The following is a 21,935-nucleotide window of genomic DNA, read 5'->3' as shown; positions in this document are numbered from 1 at the left end:
AGTATTCGGTCACATACCTGAGAAAGGGAGGAAAGAACTGCTTAAGTTCATGGTCACGGGGTTCTGTTGTTTCCAGGTCTATGGTGGTCAATGTATCATGAAGGCAGGACAGGGCAGAGGGCAGCTGATCACTTTATGGCATCTGGGAAGCAGAGAGGAACAAGGGACAAGATATGACCTTCAAAGGCATGCCCTGCCCCATGACCTGTCCTGCAGCTTGGCCTCATTTTCTAGGTTTCCATCACTTCCCAATAATGACATCAAATTAATCAATTGAGAGCCCTTATGAGCCAGTGACTTCCAAAAAGCCTATCCACTGGCAACCAAGCCTTTAATGCTTGAGCCTTCAGGGGACATTTCAAATCCAAACTGTCAGGAGTAGCCAGAGCTATAAACACCTCGGGATGTCTGGGCTGTAGCTGTGAGGAGTGCTTTTCACACACCTCTACTCAGGAAGCTGGGATTTTGACTTAGCCACAGAAGAGAATATCAGGACAAGTCATTCCAAAGCAGAACTGAGGTTTATTAGGTAAAGGAAAAAATTCATACAATTTATTGAGAGAAGGTATGCACTGTAGATTTGAGTATGGACATTAACATATATGCAAATACATGCACATGTGTGTGCATGCTTAAGGAAAGGACATAACACTGGCCTTCAAGAGACAGTTGTGGTTAAGTGTCTTGGAAGAGAATATCAGGACAAGTCATTCCAAAGCAGAACTGAGGTTTATTAGGTAAAGGAAAAAATTCATACAATTTATTGAGAGAAGGTATGCACTGTAGATTTGAGTATGGACATTAACATATATGCAAATACATGCACATGTGTGTGCATGCTTAAGGAAAGGACATAACACTGGCCTTCAAGAGACAGTTGTGGTTAAGTGTCTTGAAGACATTCTGTCCCAAGGTAAAAATAGTTTGGGATAACTACTTTTGTCTAAAGAATTTTTCTGTAGTGAACGAGACTATGAGGCGCATTGGAGAAGTTTGCCCATAAGAGAGGAGTGCAAATAAACAAGAGGGCTGGAGAGGTAGCTCTGCCTTTAAGTGTACTTCCTGCAAAAACATGAGGTCATGCGGGGGCCTGACAGTGGAGTTCAGTTCTCTAAATCCCACGTAAAACAGATGGGGGTGCCCATGTGCGCCGGTTACCCCATTCGTATAGGGGACCAAGATCTGAGAATCTTCTCAGCTTCACAGGCTCCAGAATTAGTAAAAGTAGACTGGCTCAAAACAAAACCAGGCAGAAGTGTGATGGAAGAGTTCATCCAAGATTCCACTCAGGCCTTTGCAGGCGAGAGACCCCCACCGCACCACATTTTACACACACACACACACACACACACACACACACACACGTACACACACACACACACACGTACATCCATAAAGGTCAAAGGCATCCTTATTACACATTGGTCAAGCGTATGGTTTTTAAAAAGCTATTTATTAGACAGGCGTGGTGGTGCATGCCTTTAGTCCCAGCACTCGGGAGGCAAAGGTAGGAGGATTGCCATGAGTTTGAGGCCACCCTGAGACTACATAGTGAATTCCAGGTCAGCCTGGACCACAGGGAGACCCTACCTCAAAAATAAAAAAACAAAACAACAACCAAAAAAATAAAACCAAACAATTTATTAAGCCAGGCATGGTGGCACACACCTTTAATCCCAGCACTTGGGAGGTAGATATAGGTATCATTGTGAATTTGAAGCCACCCTGAGCCTACATACTGAATTCCAGGTTACCCTGGACTACAGAGCAAGATCCTATCTTGAAAAAAAAAAAACTATTTATTTATTTGTCTGTAAGGAAAGAAAGGCAGGGGAGAGAGAGACTATGAATGAATGAACGAATGAGAGCACCAGGGCCTCCTGCCACTGCAAATGAACTCCAGATACATGGCTCACTTTATGCATCTGCCTCTATGTGGGTACTGGGGAATCAAACCCAGGCTATTAGGCTTTGCAAGCAGGTGCCTTTAACCACTGAGCAGCTGAAGGCATATGTTTTAATTATAAATATGGTTCATAATCTTGTTTGTGAGATTTTTCTTAGAAAAGTAGAGGTTTACAGATGAGAAAGGAGTGTGATAGGTCAAACTCAAAGGTCACATTGGGCTTTACACACTGTTCACAAACATTCCCATTTGAAGTGTCTCCAAAACACAGAGGCTGGGTGCTGTCTCTTGTACAGGCAAAGTTTGGTCAGCTGTGTCACAGTTCTTTTTTAAAAATTTTTAATTTTTTTGTTTATTTTTCTTTATTTATTTGAGATAGAAAGGAGGAGGGAGTAAGAGACAGAATGGGCACACCAGGGCCTCCAGCCACTGCAAGCAAACTCCAGATGCATGTGCCACCTTGTGCATCTGGCTTATGTGGGTCCTTGGGAATCGAGCATCGAACCGGGATCCTTAGGCTTCACAGGCAAGCACTTAACCGCTAAGCCATCTCTCCAGCCCTGTGTCACAGTTCTTAACTCTCAGTCCATGGGGAACTTTTACCAAATCCTAGGGTGAAGGGGCTCCTTTCCTTTCCTATACTCCCTCGAGTTTCTCTGTCTCTGTCCTGCCTCAAAACTAGCAACTCATGTGGCTGCCATGGAAAGTTCCATTTCATAGATCAGAAACTCAGGCAGGTCCTGACTGTCTCAAGTTCATAGCTCAGTTAGTATGTGGTAGAGTTGGAAATGGAACTGCTTGCCCTTTTTTTTTTTTTAATGGTTTTTCGAGGTAGGGTCTTTCTCTAGCCCAGGCTGACCTGGAATTCACTGTGTAGTCTCAGGCTGGCCTCGAACTCACAGCAGCCCTTGTACCTCTGCCTCCTGAGTGCTGGGATTAAAGACGTGTGCCATCACAGTCTCACTTTGACTGTATAACTAAGTGAATGACCTTGAGCAAAACACTTGATCATTAGATAGCAGCGTCCTGCCTTGTAGGAATGAAGCAAGAGGTGGGGTTGAAAGAAATGGGAACTACTGACCTTCCTGTGCTTGAGTTTCTCTTGGTCTTTCTGTTCTGCTGAAGGAAATCTGTCTCCCCAGTCTGCGTGTGCCCCTCACTTCTGCCTCCTTCACTAGCTGCCCTTGTGTGTCCTTTCCCCTGTCACTGGACTTCTGCAGTTAGCCATGTAGCTTCTTACCCTCTGCCTTTCTTTTTTCTCTTTTTTTTTTAAAGGGTTTATTTTATTTATTTATTTATTTGAGAGCAACAGACAGGGAGAAAGAGGGAGAGAGAGAGAATGGGCACGCCAGGGCCTCCAGCCTCTGCAAACGAACTCCAGACATGTGCGCCCCCTTGTGCATCTGGCTAATGTGGGTCCTGGGGAACCGAGCCTCGAACCGGGGTCCTTAGGCTTCACAGGCAAGCGCTTAACCGCTAAGCCATCTCTCCAGCCCCTCTGCCTTTCTTTCCACCTTCTGGAGAGAGGAAATGTTTCTGTGATGTGGTTTCTCAGACTGACCGCTGCCTTTAGGTTACTTGGGTAGTTCTATCTGACAAGTAATTGCAAAAGTATGTACCTTTTTTTTTGGTGACGATTGCTGTGTTAGTCAGAATGATTAATTCCTCTGCTATGAGAACGCTTGGGTGGGTCACCTTAGGAAGCTGGGTAAGAGATGGAATCTTTGCAGCGTGGGAGGTACAGGACAGCCTGACGGCAGGTAAAAGAACTGGATAGCATCTTAGGTTCTTGCTTAGGAACAGGAAAAGCTACTGTGTGGCTGTTCACTCGCAGGGTGGGCCAGGCCTGGGACTACATGCTCAGAGTATAGTGGTAGCAATAGTGATACCTTGGAGCTGCCAGGGCGGTCAGTTCTGGAGAGACACAGTTAGTCTAAGCATCCAGCAGCTGATCACTCACAACTCTCTTATGTAGACCCAGATAGAACAGGGAGGACCAGCCTGCACTGGCTACTGGGAGAGGCTGTGAATGGCAAGCTGTGCATTATCTTCTGGGCGATTCACAGAGCCTCTGTAAAGAAGACGCTCTTCCCAGGTTATAGAGGTGGTTGAAACTCTGATCCAATTCCAAAGCTTAGGTTTTTCCTGCTACACCTCACTAGAAGTCTTTAATTCCAGCCCTGTAATTCTCTGCAGGAGGTTCACTTGGAATAGATGGGAGCTTGCAGGCTGTAATTTGCAGGCTAAAGTTAACAGGCACCCCTGTCTCTCCAAACCTCCTCCATACTGATTTGCTACTCAGTGCCGGAAACCCTGATGACAAGCGAAAAGCCTCTGAAGATATCTGGTGTCTGAGATGCAGTTAGTCTGAGGTGCAGCCTGTGGAGTTAGTTAGGTCTAGTGTGGAATGGAGGAAGGCTGAGGACTCAGGACACAGAGGAAGCTTGGGTGGGTAGAAAGTCTGCTTGAGGACTGGGGCTCCATGGGGAGGAGGGCTGGATGCAGGGCTCCTGTGAAGATGAGGGGTGGGACCAAAAGCAAGAGGCAAAACTCACCGGAAGTGAACTTTGTCTGAACTGGTTTAACAGCTCATCTGCTTTGGAATCATTTCCCCCTTTCCAAGAAGTAAGAATGTCACATTACTGTTTTCTCAACTCTGAGAAAGGAGCTGGTGTCTGCCATATCTATTCTACGTAGCTTAATAAGCAAATAAGTAGGGTATGGTGGCTCATGCCTGTAATTTGAGCATTCAAGGGGCTGAGCCAGGAGGATTGCTGAAAGTTCAAGGTCATCTAGGCTACATAATAAGGTCCTGTCTCAAAAATCAAAATTAATCATTCCATCCATCCATCCACCCACTCACCCAAATGCATTGTGCAGTAGTTAAGCCTAGAGTAGATTGGCTCCTGGATGCTCAGGGTTTGGGTGGCTGTGGATGGAGTGCAGGGCTGTCTCTAGCCAGGATGCTCTCTTAGACTCATTGGTATTAAAAGCAATAATATATGAGCAAGTTGAGAATTACCTGGGCAGAGGATGGCAATATGGGAGTTAGTGGTGGCCAAGGAACTTGACTCCACATAATCTTTTCAACATTTGTGCAAGGAAGGGATTTAGGGGCATGACCTGTTGGACTCTGCTGTTCTAGAACACACATGTACACATGTCACAGATGAAATTATACTAAGCCCTTCTGTTGCTTTCAACAATCCTGTGGGCAATTCCTTATTTTTAGTGAGACTGTGGCTTTCAGTGCATGTTCTGCATATCTCATGCACGTATACGTTGTTCTGGGTCAGGAGTGCAACCAGTCACTGAGGAAGTAGGGCAAAGAGCATGGCCTAAATTCAATCAGCATCTCGCACTATTCCTTGTTAGTAATGGTCATCTGTGCTGTTCAGGCCAAAGGTAAGCCAAGGCAGAGGAACCTGGTTACATTGCTCCAAGCAGGCGGATTTCATGGTTGTAAGATTAACATCAGAGCAAGTTATAAGGCAGGAACTTAACAGAAAAAAGCATCTCAGCAGTGATCTCAGGCAGGCTTTATGTAGGGTCCATAAGAAGTCATCCCATAGTTTCCCATAGTTCATTTCCATATTTAGTTTTCACAGTTTGTTCTTGAAGTCCATTCCCACAGTCATGCTCAGCAGGGCTGGTAGCCTTTGAGGCATGTTTCTGAGAAGTGACACCTTGCCCGTGATGTTGTTTGAGATCTAGACTTGGGAAGAGTTATAGTGTACATAAGAGAGCCTGTGGGTGCCAAGATGATGAGAAACAGCTTCCATATTTGAGGAGTGAGAAGACTGAATCTTTATAGCAACACTAGAACTTTCTAACAGTGTTATTAAGATGTTGATCTCTTCATTGGTGACAGTGTTTAAGCCTAAACTGGAGATACTTTGGTAGGGATTTATGAGCTTAGCATTTTAGGTATAATAGGGAAAGCGAGGGACACTAGATGCTTTCTTCTACTTTTTCTGTTGGGTGCTGGGGATCAAACCCAGGGCCTTGTTCACACTAGACAAGTGTTTTCTCATTGAGCTACACCTCCAGCCTTTCCTTTATTGTCCTTTTATTCCCTCCCTTCCCCTTCCCCCCCTCCTCTCTCTTCCCCTCTCCTCCCCTCCCCTTTCCTCTTCCTTTCTTGCTTTTTTAAAAACATTATTTGACAACATTTATTTGTGTGTGTACGCACATGTACGTGTGAGTGCAGACGTGTGTGCTGGGGGTGGGGTCAGAGGGTAACTATCAGGTTGGTCCTGTCTTGTCCACCTTGTCTGAGGTAGGGGTTCTTCCTTTGGATTCTAGCTCTGCTAGGTCTTTGCTGCACTCTCCATGAGCTGTGAGTCTCAGGACGATTCTCCTGTGTCTGCTCCCATCTCACCACCAGTGTCAGTGTGCTGGGATGACAGAAGCTTGCCCCTGTGTTTTTGGCACAGTAGTTGTTGATTGAACTTGGGTACTCCAGCTTGAATAGTCAGTGTATTCTCCACTGAGCCATCTCCCCAACCTCATGTTTATTGATAATTAATTATTTTTTGAGACAAGGCCTCACACTGTAGGCCAGGTTTTGCCTGGAACTCACTATGTAGCCCATGCTGGACTCAAAGTCATGACAACCCCTCTGTCTCAGTCTGGCCTACAGTTTCTATGAAGCAAGGCCTTGTTATGTAGCTGAACCCTCCACCTCTTAAATGTTGGGAGTATAGGTGTGTGTCACCATGCCCAGCATATTTGTTTAAGGTCCATTTTAATCTTTAAATTCTATTTATTTTCCATGTTAAATTCTCACCATAAACTGTTTTTTTTTTTTTTTTTCCCATTCAAGTCATGGCTTTGAAGACTTGGAATTTATAAGTTGGAAAATGCATAATATGTTTTAAAATCTTTTTCTTACTGCATGTCTTTAAGAACACATGCCTGCCTTGAAGATTGGTATTGATAAGTAGTAGATCTGGGAACAGAACCAGTTGGGGGAGTGAAGATGGCTTAGTGGTTAAGGCACTTGCCTGCAAAGCCTAAGGATCCAGGTTCGATTCCTTAGTACATACATAAACCAGAGGCATAAAGTGATGCATGTATCTGGAGTTTGTAGTGGCTAGAGGCCTTAGTGTACCCATAATCTCTATCTGCCTCTTTTTGTCTCATAATTAAATAAATAAAATATTAAAAAAATTTTTTTTTGTTTATTCTTATTTATTTGAGAGCGACAGACAGAGAGAGAAACAGGCAGAGAGAAAGAGAGAATGGACGTGCCAGGGCTTCCAGCCACTGCAAACGAACTCCAGATGCGTGCGCCCCCTTGTGCATCTGGCTAACATGGGTCCTGGGGAATCGAGCCTCGAACCGGGGTCCTTAGGCTTCACAGGCAAGCGCTTAACTGCTAAGCCATCTCTCCAGCCCAAATAAAATATTTTTAGGAGATTTAATTATTTTTATTAAAACTCCACTTGTGCTTCAAATTAACAAACAAAGACAGTTAAAGGATTTACTTCAAATCCCCCACACAGGATGTGCTGACAAGAGGGTGTGCTCACAAAGTGTGGGGGTTCTGTAACAAGCAGTGAAAGCTGTACTTGAGGTCAAGTTCACTGTTCTCTTGTGTGCGTTTGAAACTTCCTGCAAGCAGCAACTCTGAGACAAAGCGTTCCGTGGACAGGTGTGCTATGACTGACATGATGAGCTTAACTGAGGTTTTCCATCGTGGCACATGCATCTTCAGACAAGAAATCTCATGAGACTCAAACTAACCAAGTTATGTTGGGTGGAGACAGAACAATTTGTTCAAGAATTTTGATGCCAGAATCTTGGGTCTAAATCCAGGCTCTGCTATGTGCTACCTCTGCACTTGGGTAATGATGTGCCCTGCTGTGCCTGTGACTAGATAGTAATAATGGTGTCTGTGGGACTAAATGATGGTCTTGTCCCTGTTGCGACCACTGGGTGCTTTTCAAAGCACAAATCTGAGCATGTGCTTAACTGAGTAATGTTTTCTGAATGCTTTCAGCATAGAGTTCCAAATCCTTAACTTGATGTCTTGAGTCCTTATGTGATCTGGCTCCTGATTGTCCCTGCAGCCTTATTTCATTTCTTCTATCCTTGACCCTTTAGCCATTGGCTCCAGCCAAATAAGCTGTGAGCAGGTCCCTATCCCTGGGATGTGTGTGTGTGTGTGTGTGTGTGTGTGTGTGATAGCTCATGCCTTAAAAATTTTTTTAATTGACAATTTCTGTACTTACAGACAATAAACCATGGTAATTCCCTCCCTTCCTCCACTTCCCCCTTTATAACCCCACTCTTCATCATATCACCTCCCTCTCTCCGTTAGTCTCTCTTTTATTTTGATGTCATTGTATTTTTCTCCTATTATAAGGGTCTTGTGAAGGTATTTCTAGGCACTGTGAGGTCATGGATATCGAGGCCAATTTCTGTCTGGACAGTTGCATTGTAAGGAGTGGCACCCTTCCTTTGGCTCATACATTCTTTCTGCCACCTCTTCCGCAATGTACCCTGAGCCTTGGAGGGTGTGATAGACATGTTTCAGTGCTGGGCACTCTTCTGTCACTTTTTCTTAGCATTATATTGCCTTTTGGATCATCCCAATGGTCACCACCATCTGAAAAGAGAAGCTTCTCTAACCAAAAGTGAGAGGAGCATTAATATATGAATATGAACATTAAGTATAGTGTTTGCAGGGCAGTTTGGTGAGAATTTTAAAAAAAAGAACCACTTGGTATCACCCAGGGCAGTGCCTGAAAAGGCATGGTGGATGGAGAGTTTGTTCTGGAAGCTCCATCAGGGTGTAGAAATAATCTCATTCGTGAGCTTCTCTCCTCCTCCTGTTCAGAAAGTAGAAGTATATGATGGGTCGCTTATGCTTTTACAGTGTAAAAAAAAAAATCAAATTCTTGGGGGAGGAAAATATAACTTCTAGAAAACTAAAATTTAGTGTAGTTATAGCTCATTTTCCACCATGGATTACTTAGTGAACTCATCTAGATGATAGCCTGCAACACAGGACAGCATAGAAGGAGAGAATACTAGAGTAGTCGAAACGGATGGAGGCTCATTGCCTCGACTTGAAAGAGAGCCTCAGAAACTCATGCAAAGCCTGATTGGTGCAGTTGTATTTTCTCTTTCTTTTTCTTTTCTTTCTCTTCCCTTTTCTCTCTCTTTTTTTTTTGAGGTAGGGTCTCACTCTAGCCCAGGTTGGCCTGGAATTCACTATATAGTCTCAGGGTGGCCTCGAACTCATGGTGATCCTCCTACCTCTGCCTCCGGAGTGCTGGGATTAAAGGCGTGCGCCATCATTCCTGGCTTGCAGTTGTATTTTCTGGTTCATGGTAAACGAAACATGGAGGGTAGTTTGTGTATGTACACATGTGTGTATGTGTTATAGTAGCTTTATGGAGACATCATTCAGCTAACATTAAATTTTAATGATAAACAGTTCAAGGGTGGGGAAGATGGCTCAATGAGCAAAGTTATTGTGCAAGCATGAGGTCCTGAGTTCAAATCCCTGGCTCCCATGTAAAATGCTAGTCATGGTGGTGCAGAGGTGGTGGAGGCTGGGTCTCCCTAGCTAGCTAGTTTAGGTACATCAAAGAATAAGGTGGAGAGTGACTGAGGAAGACCCCCACTTCTTCACACACCTCTCACAGGTAAAAAAAAATCAAAAAGAAGTATATACAGTTTAATGGTTTTAGAATTGTCATATAACCATGTAACCGTCACTACTATGTAATTTTAGGACATTTTTATCATCCTCAAAACCTGTACCATTAGCAGTCATGACTGCTCCCCCCCCCACCGCAACCTGTGACAACCAGTAATCTACTTTCTATTTCTACGAATTTGCCACATCTGGACATTTTTCACTTAAGTGGATCATATAATACGCAGTCTTCACAGTCTTTCATGTAGTGTGTTTGGCAGCCAAGCAGCAGGAACCCAGGCAGAACTCAGACTGCTCAATGCATATCTTAGACTGGAATTCTAGATCTGCCCCCAGGAACACCTTAGGGATGGACCCCAGGATCTGCCCGCAGTGACATGTCCTCCAGCCAGACAGCTGGTGGTTTAAATTACAAGCTTTAATAAACTCTTGAATCTCTTGGGCACATCCATTCAAACTTCACATTCTGCGCTTGGCCTCCAGTAGATTCATAACCACCTCACATTGTAAATTGTATTCAGTCCACATTCAAAGGTCTCCATAGTTGTTACCAACTTAAGCAATTCCAAAGTCCCAAGTCTCATCTGAGATTTAAGATTGTATCTTATCTGTAAGTCCTACAAAATCAAAGTAGGTTATTTACTTGCACAGAGTAAACATTTCCAACTGCTGTAAGACATAAGAGGGAGAGACAGTAACAATGCAAACTCAATAACCATCAAGCAAACATCAAACTTCTGCAGTTCAAGTCCAATATTGTAACCAGTGACTAACAGTCTCCAGATTTTCCAATTCCAACCTTCTAGCTATGTTGAATAGCCAGGAAAAGCTTCCATCCCAAGCCAGCAGCACTCCATGGTAGCTCTTGCTTAGTCCTGGTATATCTAAACATCCTTGGGTCTCCACTGCAAACCGTGGACCATCTTCCAGTGGCTCCACTGGCCTCTTTATCAGGGTCATCATGTTGTGCTCATGCCATATCTCAGCAGCAGCTTCTGGAACTCCAAGCATGACCCACTCCATGCATATTTTTCATGCTTCTGAAATCAATACCAGATGTGTAGGACACAGCCATCAGAGCCATGTTGTTAATTCGGGGATGAAATAAATCATGACCTTAAAGAGCAGGTTCCTTCCTTTAAGTCAACTACTTTCTTCCTTTTTTAATATTTCATTTATTTATTTGAGAGGAAAGAGAGAGAGAATGGGCATGCCAAGGCCTCTAGCCACTGTAAACACATGTGTAACCTTGCACATCTGGGTTTAAGTGGCTACTGGGAAATTAAACCTGGGTCCTTTGGCTTTGCCAGCAAGCACCTTAACTGCTAAGCCATCTTTCCAGCCCCAAGTCAACCCCTTTCTAAATAGTTTGCATTTCTGCCATTCAAACTTTCTTCAGGCATACTTTCCATTGTTTCAATGTAAAGTACTTGGATCATCTTCCTTAAGATTGCTAATGTATTTGAAAATAGCAGCTTTCAGTAACCTAAAACTAGTCTGTGACTATAAGTTTTAAACTTGTTTGAATTTCTCCAATTTTAAAACTGTTATTGCTCAGTACCATATCTGTAGCCAAGCACATCAGTCCATTACAGATTTAACATTGATCAAACTCTCTGGGCATGGGCAGCAGAACACTGACAGCCCTTATGCCAGTAGCCCAGTTCCAATAAAGTTCTCTGCAGTCTTTCCTTCCCCTTAGAAAGTTCACAAGCAAAACCTCCAAATATGATTCTTTTTGTACTTAGCAATTTTCAAACTCTTACCAGAATAGTGCATAAAACTTGGCTTACCCCTTCTGGAAGGCATCTTCAGTTGCAAGTACCAAGTCCATGCCCATTCCTCCAAAACAAAAGTTCCAAAAGACCAGAATCCATTAGCAGCACCCACTCTCTGGTACCAATTTTCTGTCATAGTAAGCTTCACATTGCTGAGATGAACTTCCACAGTTTATGGGAGGAAGGGGGTTTATTGAAGCTTAAAGATCCAAGGGAAGTTCTATAAAGGTGAAAGGATAAAATCCACCACCAAAAGCAAGAGCAAAAACTGTCAGCCAAACAGCAGGGAACCCAGGCAAAACTCAGACTGCTCTCTGAATACCTTAGGCTGGAATTCCAGGTCTGTTCCTAGGGCAGGACCCCAGGATGTACCCACAGTGCCACCTCCTCCAGCCAGGTGACTAGAGATCTAAGTTACAAGCGTTATAAACTCCTGAATCTGTTGGGGGACGTTCATTCAAACTACCACTGTTGATAAGCCAAATTTTCTTTACCTGTTTGTATCAGTTGATAGACATGTGGATTGTCTCTGTTTTAGCTATTATGAAGAATGGAAGTATGAGCATGTATTAGGTTTTTGTGTGGCCATATGCTATCGTTTTTCCTGGATATTTACGTATGAGAGGAGTTGTTAGTTCATGTGTTAACTCTAGGCTTAAATATTTTGAGGGCTTCCTATTCAGTTTCCCAAACTAGATGCACCATTTTCTGAAACAATATATAAGGATTCCAATTTTTTCACCTTTCTGGCAACTCTTTTTTATTATTTATATATTTGTCTTTTTAAAAAAGCTGAAGTTTATTAATATAGAGCTAAGCACAGCTATTAAGTACTAGGGAGAGTATAGATTTCACTAAGTCTGTAGACATTTATTTTTAAAATTTTATTTACTGCTAGTTTTTATACATGTATATATTTTTATCATACTCTTCTCCCATTACCTTCTCTTTTTACATTTTTTTTTTGGTTTATTTTTATTTATTTATTTGAGAGTGACAGATAGAGGCAGAGAGAGTGAGGATGGGCGTGCCAGGGCTTCCAGCCACTGCAGATGAATTCCAGATGTGTGTGCCCTCTTGTGCATCTGGCTAACATGGGTCCTGGGGAATTGAGCCTCGAACCAGGTCCTTAGGCTTCACAGGCAAGTGCTTAACTGCTAAGCCATCTCTCCAGCCCCCATTACCTTCTCTTGATACTCTTCCCCACACTTCCCACTGATCTCCTTCTTTTCCCCAACTAAACCTTCGTGGTTTTTTTTTTTTTTTTTTTTTTGGTTTTCCGAGGTAGGGTCTCACTGTATCCCAGGCTGACCTGGAATTCACTCTGTAGTCTCAGGGTGGCCTCGAACTCACAGCAATCCTCCTACCTCTGCCTCCCGAGTGCTGGGATTAAAGGTGTGCGCCACCACTAAACCTTCTTCTATTTTGATTTTTCGCTCTTTCTGTCTGTGTTCCTGTATTATGTGGGTGTTGTCCAAAGTTTAATTAGGATTGCCTATATGGTACAGGGGAGAATTATTCACCAGAGTTTGTGGGTTTTATCTGAGGCTGTATCATTGCATAAAATGTCCCTACCCCTAGCCACTGCCTATAACTCCTCAGTGTAAGATGATGGGGAGGGGTCTTATGCTCCCCTCAATGGTCCGTGGTAGAATGTTGATGGGCCCAGTATTGTGTGGGTCTTATATAGATTACTAAAGTCACCGTGAGGCCACGAACCTAATGGCTATGTAATACCTGGAGGACAACACTCCTCCCCATCCTCTGGCTCTTGTGTTCTTTCCATCCCCTCTCCTGTATTGTTTCTTGAACCCAGAGGAGGTGATACAGATGTCTCACTTAGAGTCGATCATTCCCGACTCATGCTATTCTTAGCACTTTGGCGAGTTCTGAGTCTCCTCAGTAGTTGCTACCCTCTGCAGAGAGAAGCTTCTCTAACCAAAGGCGAGGCTAACATTAATCAATGGGAATAGACATACATATTTAAGAGCAGTCTGATGGCCACAGAACATATCTATTTAACCATCTAGACAAACAATAATAGTAGCTTCCCTCTTATGACCTTCCCAGACATAGGCTTTTGAGTAGGTTTTCAATACCAGACATGAACACCCTCTCATGGAGTTGAGCCTCATATCTAATCAGAAAGTAGTTAGTTACCCATGTCACAATCATGCCACAATTGTAACTGGTTTATTATTATTTTTAATTTCATGACTATTTGAGTATCTATGCACAGGCATCCTCATCCAGCTCAATGTAAATGCATTGAACCCTGCTTCAGTGGGGCATTGGGTCATGTTTTTCTTGCTTGCTTATTTCCTATTGGGGTCTCAGGGCATCGGGAGACCTATGCTACATCTTACTCTGCCACTCATAAGCTGTGTTTCTGTTCTTCCTCTGAGTATCAATTTTACCTTCTGTGAAAATGAAGGGTTGGATCAAATACTGTATAAAGCCACTTATGCTATGCCATTGATCTGACTTCCCTATTGATTTCATAGTGTGCTTTGTTCGTGTTGTGTACCAGACGATGTTTTGTAGGTAGTTTAATTGTTGCACAGTGTTTGTCAGTATTTTTCTTCGCCGTGTCGTGCACTTTCTCCTCTTCCCTGTTGCTGAGGAAGAATCCCAAGTGAGCAGGCAGCCCTTTGGGTTGGCAGAAAGTGCTGGCTGCCCAGGATGCTGCCCTGGCCCCTGCCCCACACCTGTCTCGGCCACATGAGTCAGAGCTGTTAATTGCAGAGCTGAGGTTCCGTTCAGGAAGGAATGGCTTTCTCTGCCACTCTCTTGTCCTTTCCTCTTTGCTATGTCAGACAGATCCTCATAGTAGAGAGTAAGCAGACCAGCTCACCTACGCTTTTGTAGATGGAGACTAAAAGAAGCAGAAGGCAGTCTCCTCATGGGCAAGTCTGATGGTTCTGGCCCATCTCCACCCCTTTTAGAGGATGGCATTAGCATAAAGACAAGCCACCACAGTTATTTGGCACCCCATCTCTAGTGCGGAGCAAGAAGGATTGATTGTGCTGTGATCTCTGGTGTAGTCAATGGCCCTGCAGAGCTACTGATCACTAGTGATGGTCACATCAAATGGCCTTCAAATAGTACTTCCTTTTCCAGATAGACTGGGGGAAAAAAGAAGAATATATTAAATGTCTCATTCCTCTTTGACTAGAAATAATTAAAGACATGGTGTGCAGCTGCATTTGAAGCAGTTTGAAAGCTTTTCTGGGGTGTGTGTGTGTAAGAGAGAGAAGGGGGTGAATGGGGGGAGGGTTAAGTACTCCGTCTTCAATCTCGAAGGCAGCTGACAGTAAGACCTGTGTCAAAGCCTTATTCCTGCCCATCCTCTTCTACGTTAGCACCTGGAGGGCCCACAGCAGGCTTCAGAAGTGGGTGTGGGGCACTCCAGAGGAAACTTTGTTTTCTCCCTTCCCCTCCCCGAAAGCAGTTAGTAGAGGTCATTCCCCGAGTGTGCCCTGGAATCTGGGTTGCTCCTGCCGCTGCTGTTGTTAATGTTGCTTTGGTCCATGCTCAATGAGGCGAGAACTTCTGCCCAGGTCACATTGGTAATCCTGCCCAACAGGACACTGGCTGTGCACACAGCAGTTCTTTGGAGCAGGCCTGGAGGAGTGGGAAACTGCCTTTCTTGGGTGTCCTTGGGCCAGACACTTGGCTTCTGTGGGCTCTAGTTGCCCTTCACTGATTCAGCAGATTGTTTATACACACACACACACACACACACACACACACACACATATATATGTATATATGTATATATATAATGTATTTCTTTTTGTTGTTGTTGTTCATTTATTGATTTATTTGAGAACAACAGACAGAGAGAGAAAGAGGCAGATAGAGAGAGAGAGAATGGGCACGCCAGGGCCTCCAGCCACTGCAAACGAACTCCAGACGTGTGCACCCCCTTGTGCATCTGGCTAATGTGGGTCCTGGGGAATCAAGCCTCGAACCGGGGTCCTTAGGCTTCACAGGCAAGCGCTTAACTGCTAAGCCATCTCTCCAGCCCTTGTTTAGTTTTTGAGACCTGGTCTTACTCTATCCCAGGCTGACCTCAAACTCACAGTAATCCTCCCGCCTTAGCCTTCAGAGTACTGGGATTAACAAATGAGAGTCACCATCTGGCTCAGTAGATATGCATGTTACTCTTCCAGGCCTTGTCCTAAGAGTTGGGAATCTGGAATAAGAGGGCAAGGCCTCAGCCCTCTAGGGCTCACACTGTACTTGGGTGGACAGCAGCCCCGTGAGCCCAACAGACCTCACCTTGCAGACTGTGGTAAATGCCGGGAAGGAGATAACAGAGTAATATGAAAGAGTGGCTTTAGATGGGGTCCAAATAGTGAATATTCACTGGCCCCAGTAGGAAACACTGCCATGCTAAATACTTTTCATATGTTCTTCTTGAAACCGTTTCTCAGTAACCTTGGATGTGATTCCTTCACTTTCTTTTGGACTCAGTCCTCTGTCCCTGTGATGTTGCTTATGTGAAGGACATCGGGAGAGGGCAGGGGACTCACTGAGATGGGCATGTCATAGCTGGGGATTTCTAGCCCCAAGCATACTTTATCTGTGTGTATTGGAGAGAGGATGGGGTAGCAGGAGACTGCGGGGATGTGAGGAGATGGACCATGTGAGGGTAGAAACCAGATTTGGTTTGGGATCGCCAGGGAGAGAGTTAGAAAGAATACAGGGCGTGGGTTCGGGACAGACATTGAGCCCCTCTCTCTGCTTTGTGTCTCTCAGCTACTTTTGGTGCCTGATCTACTCTGGAAAGGGAGATAGATGGTTACTCCTGCATCTCAGTGGTGGGTGCTACAGGTGGCGACTCTGGAGCAGAGCAGTTTCAGAGGGGAGAGCAGAGCTGAGTGGACCACAGCTCTGGGGACCGTTTCGTTAAGTCCATTCTGGAGCTCCGGTCAGTTCAGTGGGGTTTTAACACAACCATGCCCAAGATTCTGCGATTCCTTCTGAAGAATGTCTTCTTGTTCCTTAAAAGTATTGGCTTCTTTTCTCTTATTACTTTGCCTCCTCTGAGGTCAGCTCCTGAGGCTGTCTTTGAGATCTCCTGCCGGAAGTCTAGAGAACTTGCTACCTCTTCAGATGGCATTACCAGGCCCGAACCCAAGTCTCTCCTGGTGCCCTTCCTCTCCATAGTTAGTTACCTGCTAGCCTTCGCCTGGCTTGGGTCTTTCTAGAACCTTCAAAGCTATTTCTATTTTAATTACTAGACTTTTCTTTTTTTAATTCAAGGTAGTATCTTGCTCTAGCCCAGGCTAACCTGAAATTCACTGTGTAGTCTCAGGGTGGCCTCAAGCTTACAGCGAGCCCCCTAACCTTTGCTTCCTGAGTGCTGGGATTAAAGGTGTGTGCTACCACACTTCATTTAAATAGATTTTTAAAAGCAGTTTAAAAGTATTATTTACTTATTTATTTATTTGACAGAGAATTAAGTGTCAGGAATGGTGTCCATGCCCACTTCTGTTGTCTCGCTAACCACTTTACTAACATATAGTCAGCCAGTGTCAGTACTTATTGCTAATGGCGTCGCGTTCCCTTACACTTCACTCTTTAGGCCACATATTCTGCACGTGCACGGTTACTTTCAGTACCTTGTTCAGAGTTAGGAGTCATCACTTGTGTGAAGCTTGCCCAACCTTATCACAAGCAGAATCCTCTGATGTGCTCATCTTTGATTACGCTCTGGTGACATCTGACATGAACATTGTAAACAGAGGGTGCTTCCCAAGGAAAGTGATGGCAGAAGTCACAGGAGTCCATGGGCTGAGGTCATGTTACATTGGTGGATATTTCAAGCGGTCTGTCTTTCTCTCGTTGTATTGTAATTCAGGCAGCAGAGACACTGCATTTCAGTTCATTGCTGTCTTCCAAGCTTCATCTCCAGAAAATAAGGAGGCAGCAAGGGTGAGAATCCTTCACGGGATAGTTGTCACCCAGGCCCGAGGCTGGAGTTGTCCAGAAACACAAAAATGGATTTGAAGTCTTGTGATTAGTCTTACATGAAGTTAACCCCTGCTTATTGGGAAAAATGAATCCACCAGTGAAAGAGATACATTTTTATACCTTGATTTACCATAAAGTTTAAAGTTTTCAATTTCAGTCTCTCTCCTATTCCTCTCCTCCCCCCCACCCCCCCGTTGTGTTCCTGAAGCAGGTTCTCTGTGTAGTTTGGCCTGACCTTCAACTACAGCAATCTTGCCTCAACCTCCCAAGTGCTATTCAGTGCTCAGAGTTTTATTTTTGGGGGGGATGGAAGAGGGAGGGGGCTTTTTCTTTCTGTCTAGATATTAATGAAAAAGTTGTAGGTCAGGGTATTTTTTATTATTATTATGGACATTCTCAGTATGTAAACAACACATGTTAGTACCATCCTTACCCTCATCCCTGTCTGCCCCCCAAAGGGACACCCCCTCCTTAAGATGCTGGTTATCCCCATGGGGTTAGTTGTGCATTGTGGGGGTACCCATCAGATATGGGGAAGAGGCAATGTCTGTGTGAGTAATGTCCCAAATTGTGGCACTTGCCTGCAAAACCTAATGACCTGGGTTCAATTCCCCACTGCCCACAAAAATCCAGATATACAAAGTGGAACATGCATTTGGAGTCCATTTGCAGTGGCTGGAGGCCCTGATGCACCCTTTCTTTCTGTCTCTCTTCTATTTCTCTCTGCTTGCAAGTAAATAAACAAATAGTGTTGTAGAGAGGTATGTGAATCCTTCCTTGGGATTCAACAAAAGAGAGGTGGACATCCCAGCAGAATTAGGAAAGAGAGCAGAGATGAGGAATGTTCTGTGCACAGGCAGGCCCAGGCCCACAACTCTCTAATGTGAGGAGAAAAGGCATATTTGAAGATCTTGTGAATAACTGGAGAGGCCACTGGCTGTGAGATGAAGCTGAGCCAGGGAGACTGTGTAGGCCCTGCTGAGGATTTTTATTGTCATCTTTAGAGCTGATGAAAGCAAGCATGGGAGGTTCTTAAAATGATAAAACAATCTGATTAGCATTTTAAAGAGATTGTTCTGACAGGCCTGTGGAGAACCAAAGAGACAGTGAAAACCTGTGAGGAGCCATTGGGAGGTTCGTCTGGGATGGGGCAGTGGATAAACAGTGGTGGAGGGGACAGTGGACAGGTTTTGGCCACTGGTGAGCTGGGATGGTTAAGGGAGAAGTCCTTCAAGGCTGAGGACTACGTTTTAGGCTAGAACTACAAGGGCTGTTGTGAAGGCGAGAAGGACTAGGAGAAAGATGTGATGTGGGAGTTGGAAGGAAAGGAAGCACATTTCCATTTTGGAAATTGTCCCTCCAATTCCCAGGTATTGGAGAAGCCTCCTCATTGACCCAGCAGCCCTTGGAACCCAGTATCCTACAGAAGCAGCGGATGGGGGGAAGGCCATTCCTCACAGATAATTGTCCCCAGCAGCCTTTGATAGAATGTGGGAACTGGCCTTGTTGGATTCCTGTAAAAGATGACAGCAGCTGCCACCTCTACTGGTTGTTAGCTTAGCTTGGGGGTGAAGTTCAGGCTTTCTGGTGTAGACTGGGAAGCTGCCACTATAGTTCATTTTACCACAGAAACTAGGTGAGCATGACCACTGGAATGACTGATCACAAAGACCACCTTCAGCAAACAGGACTGATTTGAGACTCACCTTTTGCTCAAGATAGACCTGTAGCTGTGGAGGGGGCAATGCGCAGGGACCAAGATGCTCTTCTTCTTGTGGTAGAAAGAGAGGGGGCGGGGAGGGAAGGGAAACAAGGGGAGGGAGAGAAAGGAATGAAGGGTTTCACTTATCTCACCTTTAGAGCAGGGAGTCACGTGCTGACCTTGCCTCTGCCTCCCCAGGGCCTTGCGGTTCTCATTTTGATTCATGTAGTCTATGTGTTTGGCTTTTATTTGGGACATGTAGGCTGGAGTTCTCCTTTGTATGTGTCCTTTTAATCTGTTTGGATGACCCGAAAGTGCAACTTAGTGGAGCTGGGTTAACTCCTCCAGGCACATTTCTGGAAGGTAGATTTTTTTTGGTTTTCTTCATGGGAAGAAAGAAGGAAGGAAGGGAAGGATAGGGTAGCCATGTGGCGTGAGTGTGGTGTGTCAGTGGGTGTGCAGTGTGACGTGGTGTGTGATGTTAGAAGCAGGTGAGCGTGTTCCAGTGTGAGTGGGGGCTGGTGAAGGGAGGGAGGCCCCTGCCAAGTGAAGAGTCTGGTGTCTGAATGGGGCTCCCTCCCAAGAATGCTGCCCCCTCTTCAGGAAACTTGTCAGAAGCTAGAAAGATGCCTTCTCTCTATCCTGTCTGTGTTGCTTCTCTTCCCTGCACCCGCATTTCCCTACCGCATCCCCATTCTCCATCTGGTAGCACCCCTTCATAAAGGAAGGAGAGGTGGGCTTGGGTGGGGCTATCAAGGGGTGAGTCCCCTTTGGATGTCTGGGCTCAGGCTCAGTGGTGGATTTCTGGGCATTAGCTCCTCTTGTGGACTGACAGTGTGGAAGGAACAGACTGCTTTTTTTTTATTTTCTTGCTTTTTCGAGGTAGGGTCTCATTCATGCTAGTCCAGGCTGACCTGGAATTCACTATGTAGTCTCAGGGTGGCCTTGAACTCACAGTGCTCCTCCTACCTCTGCCTCCCGAGTGCTGGGATTAAAGGCATGCACCACCATGCCCGGCCATACTGCCTTTTGGCTCCTTTATGTAGTAGGTGACCTTGCTCAGTCCTGAAGTCCTGGCCCTCACATGTTGGTAAGGGGAACATGAGCCCTGGAAGGTTTGTATTCCTGATTGTTTGGAGCTCAGGGCAGGAGACATCGGCATAAGGACATGTAGCAGTGTGTGGAAACTGCCTCTGGGCTGGAGGGCTTACGAAGTTGGGCAATCATGAGCCAGGGCCTCACCCTGTTCCTGGCTGTGTGGGTCACGGACACACTGACAGCCTGCACGGCTCCGGCAGAGCTCAGCAGGGAGAATTGCTAACTACAGAGAAGCCTGATCACACTGTTCGATTTAGGAGCTTTGTTGACTCAGCAAGGTGCAAGGTCCTTCATCAATAAACTGATGGCTCCCCACGTGAAATGTTGGGGAGGTTCCTCCAGGGCCCAGAAGGCAATGTGTCTGCAGCTGACCAGCCAGCTCAATGACTGCTTGGAATTTCACTGTTCAGGGTGTCAACACAAACTTCTGATCAATACTAGGGAAGATCTGTTTGCAGTGTGTCCCTTGTGAAACTCTGCTCTGGGGCAGGCCTTAGCAACAGATCAGAGTGAAATCTTCCTTTTCCCATAACCGCAGGAAATACCTTTGCTGCACAGATGACTGGCCTGTTCTTATCTTGTGTTGATGCAATCTTTGTGTGTGCACACACAAGCTGTTTGGGGCTAATTCTGTGGATACCTCCTAGGTTGTTTTATGTGGTTGTTTTTAAACAGGAAAAGCAAACCCCAGTGGTCAGTATGTAGTGGTATGTAATGGAATTGTTTTTTTGGAGAAACCAGACATGTTGGATACTCCTCTTTTAACTTAATCCTCATGAGGGAAGATATCTAAAGATAATCTATGCTTTTGCTGCAGCAATTTCAGTCCTAGGAATCCATCTTAAAGAACTTGGATGAGCTGAGAGACATGTATATGATGTGGTTCAGGGAAACACAGTGACAAGGCAGGAAGTGCCTGTCAGTGGGAGTCAGGAGTTGAAATGCCATCCACCTGTGGGCACGGGTAGAGAGAGGTGCATGTTGTACATAAAGTGGGAAAAATGCAGAATAAATGTAATATGAACCTATTCACATGGAACAAATTACCCTGTGTCTATGGATATTTAGCCATTAGTACACAGAAAGGGAGATAGACCTTAGACTTTCTTTTTTCATTTTGTGTATGTATTAATTTGAGAGGCTGTCAGCAAGAGGGCACGTAAGGGTTGGAGAGATGGCTTAGCAGTTAAGGCATTTGCCTGAAAGCCAAAGGACCCCAGGTTCAATTACCCAGGACTCATGTAAGCCAGATGCACTAGGTGGCACATGCTTCTGGAGTTTGTGTGCAGTGGCTGGAGGCCCTGGTGTGCCCATTCTCTCTCTGCCTCTTTCCTCCCCCGAGTAAACGAATAAATAAATGCACTTTTTTTTTTTAAAAGAAAGCACTTAACATATTAAGTACTAACCTGAATGTAATCTGGTTAAATAACTTTGGAGTATAATCAGGGCCAGCTGGCTCTGGTACACCTTCTGGTCCCAGTACCCAGGAGACTGAGGCAAGAGAACAGGAGAGTTTGATGCCAGCCTGGGCTCTGTCTCATAAAACAAAAACAAAACAAACAAAAGTATCATTGGGTTAAAACGCTTTTTAAATAAAAACTGATTAGTCTGTTCTTTCCTCTAGCTAGGTACTTAATCAAATGCATGAGGCCTCAAATATATCTAATGAATATGTGAGTGAAGTTCATTAATCTGGGAAAAGAAAAATCCACAGGCATGGCTACTCAGGCCTGCAGCTATAGCCCAGGGGAGGATGAGGCAGGGGTTGCTGTGAGCTTGATGTCATCCTGACCTAAA

At 44.9% G+C, this 21,935-nt stretch overlaps 1 protein-coding gene across 3 annotated transcripts in view; it reads left to right on the top strand.

Moving 5' to 3' along the window:
• The window catches only part of LOC101601843 (carboxyl-terminal PDZ ligand of neuronal nitric oxide synthase protein), a 303,471-nt gene that overhangs the window by 67,572 nt on the left and 213,964 nt on the right, over positions 1-21,935 (top strand). The gene's annotated exons all lie outside the window — the stretch shown is intronic.

Source organism: Jaculus jaculus, chromosome 1, assembly GCF_020740685.1.
Source record: "Jaculus jaculus isolate mJacJac1 chromosome 1, mJacJac1.mat.Y.cur, whole genome shotgun sequence".
Lineage (NCBI taxonomy): Eukaryota > Metazoa > Chordata > Mammalia > Rodentia > Dipodidae > Jaculus > Jaculus jaculus.
The sequence above is the reverse complement of the archived record's forward strand: the minus strand, read 5'-3'. Positions and strand labels throughout refer to the sequence as shown.